At 37.7% G+C, this 11152-nt stretch overlaps 1 pseudogene; it reads left to right on the plus strand.

Annotated features, from left to right (window-relative positions):
- Positions 1 to 713: 713 nt before the first annotated feature.
- On the plus strand, positions 714 to 6161 carry LOC125594577 (annotated as a pseudogene).
- Positions 6162 to 11152: the final 4991 nt, after the last annotated feature.

Raw genomic sequence — 11152 nt, forward strand, 5'->3', positions numbered from 1 at the left:
GATTAGGCTTATGTTGGATTATGTTACTCAATAAATAGATTAAAGAATATGTAAAGTTAAATATCATACTTAAAAATAGAGAGTTAAATTATGTAAATATTAGTGTTTTATTCGAATTTTACTATAGATACATGTATACTTTAAAAAAAAATTGATTCTATAAATTAGCTGGTTCATATACATTTGTACGTTTATAAACCCTAAACTCTTTCTGATTATATATTTATTAGATTATATAATTTATAATATAAAACAAAATATTTAATAAATATAGTTTTACTATAATTATTCTTAAAATTTAATGAAAATAAACCCACGCGTAGCGTGGGTCAATTCTCTAGTCTATCATAAAATAACAATATGTGTAACCAACACAATATGAAAACATATTAAAAGAATAACCGATCCTAAGTTTATCTATAAAAAATACTTTCACGGACGTGTAGATCAAAATATTTCCATATTAAACATTGTGGCATTTTGAGTTATTAAGTAAACATAGCAATATTAAGTAATTTCTGCAGCACTTTGAGTTATATTAATAATATTTAATAATAGTACTATAGATGGATGTGTGTAGTTTAGGTTAATGCTGTTTTATGTTTCCAAAAAAAGGTTAATGTTGTTTATACATATCTACGTAAAGAAATATTTAGTAATTTTGAAATAAATCGTATTTTTGGTCAAGTAAAAAGAAGAAGAAACCTGCTTGAAAAAAAAACAATAATAATAATTGTGCCGAAAGTAGTAGCCACCGCCACCACCGTAATATCAGGGAGATACAAATAGAGGCCAACGAAGAATTACATTTGTTTTGCTGTAAAGAAAGCCAAACAACAAACAATCATATTAGCCCACTCGTCCTATTCTTTCTTCTTCTTCATCTTCACTGTATCGTTTAGTCAAACTATTTTCTCCACGATCTGTTTGCTCGTACCTGGTGAGACTGGTGAGTGAGTTCATCAGAATACTCGATCTAATTCTCCATCTGATTGAAATGATTTACCTTTTTCTGTACTCGTGTGCGTTAGATCCGATTATTATTATTTATGGTTGAAAGTTGCATATCTAATAAATGTTGATCTCAGATCATAAAAGTACGATCGATCAACGCTGCTCCTCTTTATTTTATTTGAACTGTGTAAAGGCTCTGTCAAGTTCGTTTCAGATTTATTCTAGTATCTTAACTTGCACCATCTGATTCTTGATTTTTGCTCTTTACTTCTTTATACAGAAAACAACCTGTAGAAGAAGAAGGAAACAGTATGATCAGTGATCGGTCTGAGTTCAGAGTTCATATACGGAGAGTATTCGTCATCATGATCAGAACTTCCTATAGATGGATCTGCAGTCATCCCTATCTCCTTGGCTTTGTTGGGGTTGTGTATCTTCTGTATAGAGCTTGTCCTCTTTTGTTTTCTCCTTTGGTAGCTGCATCTCCTGTTTTGGTTTGCACTTTCGTTTTGCTTGGAACGATTCTTAGTTTCGGAGAGTCAAATATTATACCTGAGATCGAAACAGAACCGGAGGCTACTGTTCACGAGGCTGCTCTTTTCACAGCAGAGGCTTCGAGGGATCCTAGTGTTGTTGAGAGAAGGGATGAGAGTTTCACGGTTGAGAGGTTCGTGAGCACAGAGAAAGATGGAAATGATCAGCTGAGTGAGGTTGAGGATGATGCTCGACCATTTGATTATAGTCCTTTGGTTGATGAGATCAAACGGGATGCTCAAGTAAGGTTTGAGGATAGAGCATTTGATTTGGATTTGGAGAAGAGGGGAGATGGAGAAGAGGAGAAGTTGATTGGAAATGATGATGGGAAGCGAGTTTCACATGGTGGATCTTTAGATGATATGATGGAGGATGATTCAAAGGAAGATCAGGTGGATGTATCTCCAGTTTCACCTTGGAGACCAATGAGGCATGAGGAGGGCGATGATGACTCACTGGATTCTAGTTCTGATGGTGCGGAAAGTTCTTCACCTGACCCCTCTATGACAGACATCATCCCCATGCTTGATGAGCTTCACCCGCTTTTACACTCAGAGAATCAAGGTCTTGGTATTGCAGATCTTGATGGATCAGATGCAACTTCAGAGGAGCCAGATATGAGTAGTAGTGATAGCGATGAAGGAATGGAGTCTGATGTTAACAGCGAAAGTCATGGTGAAGAGGACGACAACAAGAAGGAAGAAGAGGAAGAGGAGAAGAAGGAAGATGAAATTAAATCACCTATCAAATGGACAGAGGCTGACCAAAAAAACGTCATGGATCTAGGAAGTCTCGAGCTCGAAAGAAACCAACGGTTGGAGAGTCTAATCGCCAGGAGAAGGGCTCGCAACAATATGAGAATGGTGGCAGAGAGAAATCTCATTGATTTCGACTGTGCTGATGTTCCATTTAATATGCCGCCAATCTCAACCGCAAGGCAGAATCCATTTGATCTTTCGTATGATGATATGGGACTACCACCTATCCCTGGCTCTGCTCCGTCCATTATGTTCGCGAGGAGAAGAAACCCGTTTGATCTTCCGTACGAGCCAAATGAAGAGAAGCCAGACCTCAAGGGTGATGGTTTCGAGGAAGAGTTCTCTTCTCCACAACCTAAGGAGCCAGTGTTCAGAAGACATGAGAGTTTCAGTGTAGGTCCATCGATGCTCGGAGGTCCCAGACATGATAGGCTACGACCTTTCTTCGTGCTGGAAAGATTAGCACACGAGAGAGCAAGCTATTATCCGTTTGAAAGGCAGCTCAGTGAAGTTAGTGAATCAAAAGTCAGTTCTGTGCCTGATACTGAATCTGTCTGCACAATCATGGAGGATGACGAAAAGAAGGTGGATGAACATGATGCTGATCAAGAAACGGATATGGCTTCTGACCATGATGAAGAAAAAAGCCATTCAGCTTCTGGCCATGATGAAGAAAAAGGTCATTCGTCAGAAGATTCCGATATTGATGAACAAGCTGATAGCAAAATTCTTCATCATGATGTGCCTGAGATAATACTGGGAAGTGCAGAAACACACCATGAGCAATCAAACATGATGGACGGAGAAACTTCTGATAAGACAAATCATGATCAAGAGGATTCCAGTGATAGTGATTCATCTTTATCAGAGATAGAAGAGGAGATAGCGCATATTAGTGAGAATGAAGCAATGTTGGTTTCTGAGCGGGAAGTTGATCTTCATGAGACATCAGGTACTTCTTTTGGAGGATCAGATATTCACGTTGCAAGAGAGATGGAGAATGATTATCACCGTGATGAATCGCCTGCTTTCATTGCTCCACTCCCCTCCCTGGAGGAGCCAGCAATTCATGATCTTTGTGGGTTGGTGGGTGACCACCACGAAACACCTGTTTACGATTCGAGTCCTCCCTCAGCCAGTAGATTCCCATCATTTTCTTCCGTATCATCTGATCACAAACCTGATCTACCTGGAAAGAGTGACGAAGAAGTACAAGAAAATACAGATAATGAACGGGAAGTTTATTCTGAAAGCATAGGTCCTGATGAGATTGAAACAAGTACAAGGGAAGTGGGAGAGAGTATCACGCATGTTACAGTAGAGGCAAGCTTTCTCATTTCGGAGGTTGGAATTGACGGTCAAAAGAACTCAATTTCCGTGTCTGAATTTGAGGAAGCCTTACTTGATTCCTCTCTACCTTTGGATAAGAACGAGAATATTGATCACCAGGAGGATGACCGTTTGTCTGTTTCTAGTCAAGAAGACCTGGAAGAGATTCATGAAGAAGTGAAAGAGGCTGTAGATACCAGAGCGCTAGAAATTAGTGAATCTTTGGTTGACTTGGTTTCTTCTACAGAAGAGGAAGCAGTATCTACAGGGATAGTTGAACAACATCTCCCAGTTGAGCCTACAAGTTCACCTTTGGGATATGGTGACACGACGGAGCATGTGACAACACTGGAAGAATCACCTGATGTGGTACATGACATAGCTGAAACTTCAGTAGCTGAAGTCATAATGCAGGAGGAAGAGGATAAACAAAAGATGAAGCCACTCCTCAAACATCCAATGCAGACATCCCAATAGACAGCTACGCCACTTTGTCTTCTGGAGCAGTTGAGTATGTTGAGACGCATTCATTTAATGACGAAGATGCTCCGAAGGCGGAACAAGATCCAGTTCAGTCATCAGTTTCTGATGCCAAGGAAGAAACACACTCCAACCAAACTATGGTTATTGAAGTAGACTCTGTGAATACCAGTGCTCAAAATGTGGGATCCGAAGAAACGACTCCATCTGAATCAGGTAGAGAACCGACCTGGTCAGATAAATCTGTGGTAGAACAATCATCCCTTGAACCTGGTGAAGATCAAGTAAGTCATGAAACTTATGTTCTCCCGTAGATGGTCATCATTACAACATTTATCTGATACGTTTAGTAATACGATCTTCTACTGCTCTCCTCTTAGCTTAAGATAGTCTATGTGATATACTTAACATCATAACCTACAAAATAAATAAAGGGATTATAAGATATTAATTACTTGATGGTGCGTTGATACATGTGAGAAAAACATATGCTCGGCGCAGTCTCATACTTAACGTATTTATTATTCCCATGTCGTATTTGACAATGGTATTCTTACCTGGAATTGGATATAACATCAGGATAATACCTCTAAAATGTTTGAATTTCTTTCTTCTTTCTGCAATTTGTTAAGCAGGAGTCTAACCGCTGTGCTACGTTGTTGCAGGAACCAGCTCGTGCAGCTCCTCTGAGTGTGGTCTTTTCCCGTAAAATCACTTTCCACGAGTATCACGAAGCTCCTGAGGATACAACCGAGCTATCTTGTTTGACATCTGACACGTCCTCATCTCCAGCGGAGTCTCCTGAGTACGAAACACCTATGGTTGGTGAAGGCTCAAAGGCGGAGTTCTTCCAAGAGTCTGTTAATGAGGGGCTTGACCATGTGGTCGAGCAATCAGATCAGCTTACGGATTTACATGAAATATCTCAAAGTCCTCCTGAAGTTATCACTGAAGAGGCAGACGAGATAAAAGAGATTGATGAAGGATTGTTGTCTGAACTTGACACTATTGGAGACTTCGGTGTTAAGGAAGTTGTGACAGATTCTGAACCTGGGCCATCTTCAGTAGGGTCAGACACTGCCAAAGAACTTACGGAAGCTCTACCCGTTCTGGAAGTGAGATCTGTTGAAGACATAGAATCTGCTTGCCAGCAGATTCATGAAGGACCCGAGGTTGAAGATGTTATTCTTCCAAGCACCGTTCAGGACCAGTTGGCTCAAGAAAATTCTGAAAACTCATCAGAGACCAAGTCGGATTTAACAGTGGTGGAAGCTACGTCGAAAGATGATCTAGATACTGCTATGAATGAGGCTGTTGTAGAGAGCATGGGCAAGCAACCAATGTCACCAGAATCAAATGGTGGGTCTGGAGAAACCAAGTGCGGAGTTGAAATGGAACCATCAGGGTCTTTAATTGAAGAAAGATCTCTTGATGAGACAAATGTTCATCTGAACAACATACCTGAGAAAGAAGAAGATGAAACTAAACCGAAAGAGATAGCAACATCTGATGTATCGTCTAAGGAAACTCAATCACTGGAGGAAATTCCAAAACCTTCAGAACCAAAAGAGGAGATGTCAACGGAAGTAATCTCTGAAAGAGTGGTGATTCCTACAGAAAGCATAGAGTCTAGAAATGTAACACTAAGCGATGAAGTAGTGACTAAGGAAGCAAAAGCTGAGACCTCAAGCAACATTGATGGGATTGTACGGAGTCCTGAGTCCAAAGAAACTCCGGGAGATTCGGAGGAAAGCATTTCAGAAGTAAAGACAGAGGAGAAGGAGAAGGAGAAGGAGAAGGAGAAGGGTAAGTCCGATTCTTCAAGCTCGAGCTCAAGCTCTAGTTCGAGTGACTCAGATTGAAAAACAAAATCGAAGGGTAATGCATCTCAACTCCTAGTATATATGTTTGTTACACTGTAATTGTTAGGCACTTCTGGTTTTGCTCTGTTTTAAAAGGGGCAGGAAGAAGCCGCTATTCATTTTTTTGTACTGAGTTTTCTCCTTTTCCCGGTTTGTGTGTGTATCAGTGTATGTGTGTTTCCTTTTCTTGTGTTTCAGCTTCCATATTTATTGATTTGTATTTCTTGATACTATTCTGAGGTTTTTTCAGGGTTTTTGGGTTTGTGACTTTAATATTTTCTCGTTTTCATTCTATAATGTTTTGTATTGAAACTGAGAAATTATAAATGTATTGATGTTTGGATTCTTCTTTGAACATTGTCTAAAAGGTAGAGTTGCTCTACATCGTTGTTCTTTTCATCCTTTTGGGATGTTATAGGGATGTGGTTGAGATTATCGGGTTTGGTGTTGATTCAGTTCACAACTCTAGCTATAGGGTTAGCATTGTGTAATCTATAAGAATGGACTCTACCTAAAAAGTGGTTGGCTTTCATTTTCATGTTTTACTCACTTTTAACATGGAGCCTTGTGATTGAGATTAGATGAATAATTTCTTAGTCTTTGTGTTCTTTAAATTAGCATGCATACATTACAAAAGATTTATAAATTATTTAATTATCATATTTCAATTCAAATCATAATGCATATGTAATCATGTAATATGTCACATGCCTAAAAGCATTCCTTTATCATAGTTTAATCACAAAGTTTAATAAGCCAGCAATAAGGATGTTTTTGGATCTTGTGATTCGTTTACTAAACGATCTACCAACTCAAGATGGCAAAAAAAAAGGGATGCGTACACCATATATCATAAGTCGTATAATTTCACAATTCGCATACGAATTAGTTCAATAATTTCATAAAGTATATTACAGATCTTCTTCTTCTTTTTTTTCGTTTGAGCTTGATTATGGTATTACTTGTTTAGGTTGCAGAACAATAAAATGAAAATGAAAAAGAAAAGGAGAATTTTCATTAAATGCTCGTACAACTTTTGCTGTTATTATGATGGTAGATCTAAATCCACCGACAAAACACTTTAAGGATGCATATGCAAATCTTCTTGTAAAGTCACATGTAACTGCTGTTAAACTTATGCCGTGCGATTGACAATTGCTAGTAATAAAACTAATACAAACTATATAGTTAGCCTATAATTTAGTATCCATATTGTGTCAAACAGTCTTTAAAGCATTTTGTTGGCGTCCGTAAGAAAAGCAGCACTTTGTTGACTGTTTTCTGAGTTTGCAACAACGTCATCTCTTAAAATAGACCTACACAGTTCCAAACTAGTTGTTGAACTTAGAATAATCTTACAAGTCACGCAAAAGAGCTTTATAATTAATAATCAACTAGTGTATGTGCTATTCTATAGGTTAGACTTTGAGTTGCGTAATAAAACTGAGGATTAACGACTGGTATAAGATATAACATACTTATCTCACTGTGCATAAATATTATATTCGTAATCTATTAGCAGTATGTGATATGGACTGTTGAGTCTTGTGAATATCACTAATATTCAAAATACACCCAAAATTCAGTAAAATAAGACGAGAAGGATAATTACCATGTTCAAGGAAGCGATGACGTTAATAGAATCAATGTTTGGTGGCCGAATTATCAAAGCAAACAACAAGATGAAGACCACTCATCACTTCTTTTTTTTTTTTTTTTTTTTTTTTTTTTTGGTAAAAGAGCACTCATCACTTTGTTTATGAATCTTAAAACAATAACATATACATCATGGATCCATAATCTCCCTTTCATTACCTACTACTATATTCATCCACCAAAATATTTTGATCCAGTTTATCTCAGTTGCCTAAGCTTTTATTGGTGGGTGATAGATGAATACTACTAGTTTGATCCAAAAAAAAAAGATGAATACTACTAGTATTTACTACTGACCACTGTATAAAGAGGAAAATGAACCATCATCGAAATAGTTACATGTTAACTAGCGAAAATTTAACTTGTATGAATCTAATAATAACATTCCAAAAAGTATTGAAGCAAAAAATCAAATTCATCAAAAATAATCAGGTTCAATAACCACTCCAACTTGGTTTTCAAAACACTGCGGAACAGGCCTCGATGTCGATACTCTTCGGGCCGACACTAAACGCAGCCGTATTTAACAGAAACTTCACTGTGAAATGTGAATCTCCACCAACCTCCGTAGGACCCACTACTACTAATCCCTCATATACGTAGACACCAACTCCCCTTCACGTTTTAATCCTCTATTTAATCGCTTTAATATACTTTTATAAATACGTTTTAATTAAATGATTGGACTTTACTGCTGTAAAAATGATTTAGCTTTACTAATGAAAATATTTAATACCATTACCGGTATTTTACAAATTTGTAATTACGATATTCCTGTCAATTCGTTAAGATATCATCTAAAAATTCGTTCTTAAAAAATAATCCAAGTATCCATGTATAAACTGTTAACATTTTAAATGCTTAAGGCTAAAAAATAAAAATACATACCTAGCTAAAAATACATTGAAGAACAAATAAAATTGCTCATAGTTCCGTCCATACATGTTCCTTTTTTGTCTAGTTTTACTTTTACAATCTAAAAGTAATTAATTTTCTTAATTATGGTAAGAAAATTAGAAAATGATCTCAGAAAATCAGAACACATAAATAGCCGTAAAAGAAAGAAAGAAAATGAGAGAAAAATAAATGTTGAAATATATGATTATTGCTTAAAATATCCACCACCAGATCTACACATCACACAGAGCCCAACGATTGTATCTATAAATAACTCACAGAGCCACTCTCCTTCCTCGCTCTCTCTTCATCGTAGCCAAACCTCTTTCTCCGATTCTTCCTCCGTGAGGTACGTCTCCGAGATTTTATGGCTTCCCCACGTCTCCTTATTTAGCTCCCTTCCCCTTCCCCTTCTCTTCGTTTTTCGTCTCCACGTTTATTGTTTATTACTTATCGAGTGTGATTTTTTAAATTCAAATATATTAGCTCATTCCTCCCCATCCGTTTGTTCGTATCGCGTGTTTATCACTGAGATCTAAACGGTGAGAGAGCTCATCATTTGCAGATCTGAGTTTTTTTTTTTGGTGTCGGTCGATCTGTAGATCTGGATCTCATTTGCGATCTATATTCATCGTTCGAAAATGGTCATTGTTCTAAGCTCGTTTGAGTTAGATCCGCTTTGAATCATCAAATGTCGCATGTGATTTTGATCTAAAAGTTTTTTCGATTCTACTTTGAAGTGGACTCATTCAATCATTAATACGACAAAAGCTGCTATAGCTCTACTTTTCGATTTTATTTTATTTAATTTGTTAACACGTGAACTGTAGTTGCAGCTTTCTTGGAGTATGAAACTTATTATTATTATTATATTAACAAAGTTATGAAAGAGAGAATGTATTTTACTATTTGATACTGATCTTGATTTGGTTTGTGTTTGATGCAGTTAAAAGAAATCAAAATGGCGTCACACATTGTTGGATACCCACGTATGGGCCCTAAGAGAGAGCTCAGTTCGCATTGGAATCATTCTGGGATGGAAAGAGCACTGCTGAGGATCTTCAGAAGGTGTCCGCTGATCTCAGGGCTAACATCTGGAAGCAGATGTCTGAGGCTGGGACCAATAACATCCCCAGCAACACCTTTGCTCACTACGACCAGGTTCCGACACCACCGCCATGCTCGGTGCTGTTCCTCCCAGATACGGTTACACCAGTGGTGAGATCGGTTTGGATGGTTACTTCTCCATGGCTAGAGGTAACGCCTCTGTTCCCGCCATGCCATGAACAATGGTTTGGCACACACCGTCAGTAACTCACATAACAAAAACACACACACAAGACGTTGTTTTTTTTTCAGTGGAAAAAACATGTTTAATTGGGCGTTACCTCTAGCCATGGAGAATAAAACATCCAACCGATCTCACCACTGGTGTAACCGTATCTGGGAGGAACAGCACCGAGCATGGCGGTTTTGTCGAGAACCTGGTCGTAGTGAGCAAAGGTGTTGCTGGGGATGTACTTGGTCCCAGCCTCAGACATCTGCTTCCATGTTACCCTGAGATCAGCGGACACCTTCTGAAGATCCTCAGCAGTGCTCTTTCCATCCCAGAATGATTCCAATGCGAACTTGAGCTCTCTCTTAGGGCCCATACGTGGGTATCCAACAATGTGTGACGCCATTTTGATTTCTTTTAACTGCATCAAACACAAACCAAATCAAGATCAGTATCAAATAGTAAAATACATTCTCTCTTTCATAACTTTGTTAATATAATAATAATAATAAGTTTCATACTCCAAGAAAGCTGCAACTACAGTTCACGTGTTAACAAATTAAATAAAATAAAATCGAAAAGTAGAGCTATAGCAGCTTTTGTCGTATTAATGATTGAATGAGTCCACTTCAAAGTAGAATCGAAAACTTTTAGATCAAAATCACATGCGACATTTGATGATTCAAAGCGGATCTAACTCAAACGAGCTTAGAACAATGACCATTTTCGAACGATGAATATAGATCGCAAATGAGATCCAGATCTACAGATCGACCGACACCAAAAAAAAAAACTCAGATCTGCAAATGATGAGCTCTCTCACCGTTTAGATCTCAGTGATAAACACGCGATACGAACAAACGGATCGGGGAGGAATGAGCTAATATATTTGAATTTAAAAAATCACACTCGATAAGTAATAAACAATAAACGTGGAGACGAAAACGAAATGAGAAGGGGAAGGGAGCTAAATAAGGGAGACGTGGGGAAGCCATAAAATCTCGGAGACGTACCTCACGGAGGAAGAATCGGAGAAAGAGGTTTGGCTACGATGAAGAGAGAGCGAGGAAGGAGAGTGGCTCTGTGAGTTTATTTATAGATACAATCGTTGGGCTCTGTGTGATGTGTAGATCTGGTGGTGGATATTTTAAGCAATAATCATATATTTCAACATTTTATTTTTTCTCTCATTTTCTTTCTTTCTTTTACGGCTATTATGTGTTCTGATTTCTGAGATCATTTTCTAATTTTCTTACCATAATTAAGAAAATTAATTACTTTTAGATTGTAAAAGTAAAACTAGACCAAAAAAGGAACATGTATGGACGGAACTATGAGCAATTTTATTTGTTCTTCAATGTATTTTTAGCTAGGTATGTATTTTTTATTTTTTAGCCTTAAGCATT

The sequence above is a fragment of the Brassica napus genome (assembly GCF_020379485.1).
Source record: "Brassica napus cultivar Da-Ae chromosome A10 unlocalized genomic scaffold, Da-Ae chrA10_Random_1, whole genome shotgun sequence".
NCBI classification, from domain to species: domain Eukaryota; kingdom Viridiplantae; phylum Streptophyta; class Magnoliopsida; order Brassicales; family Brassicaceae; genus Brassica; species Brassica napus.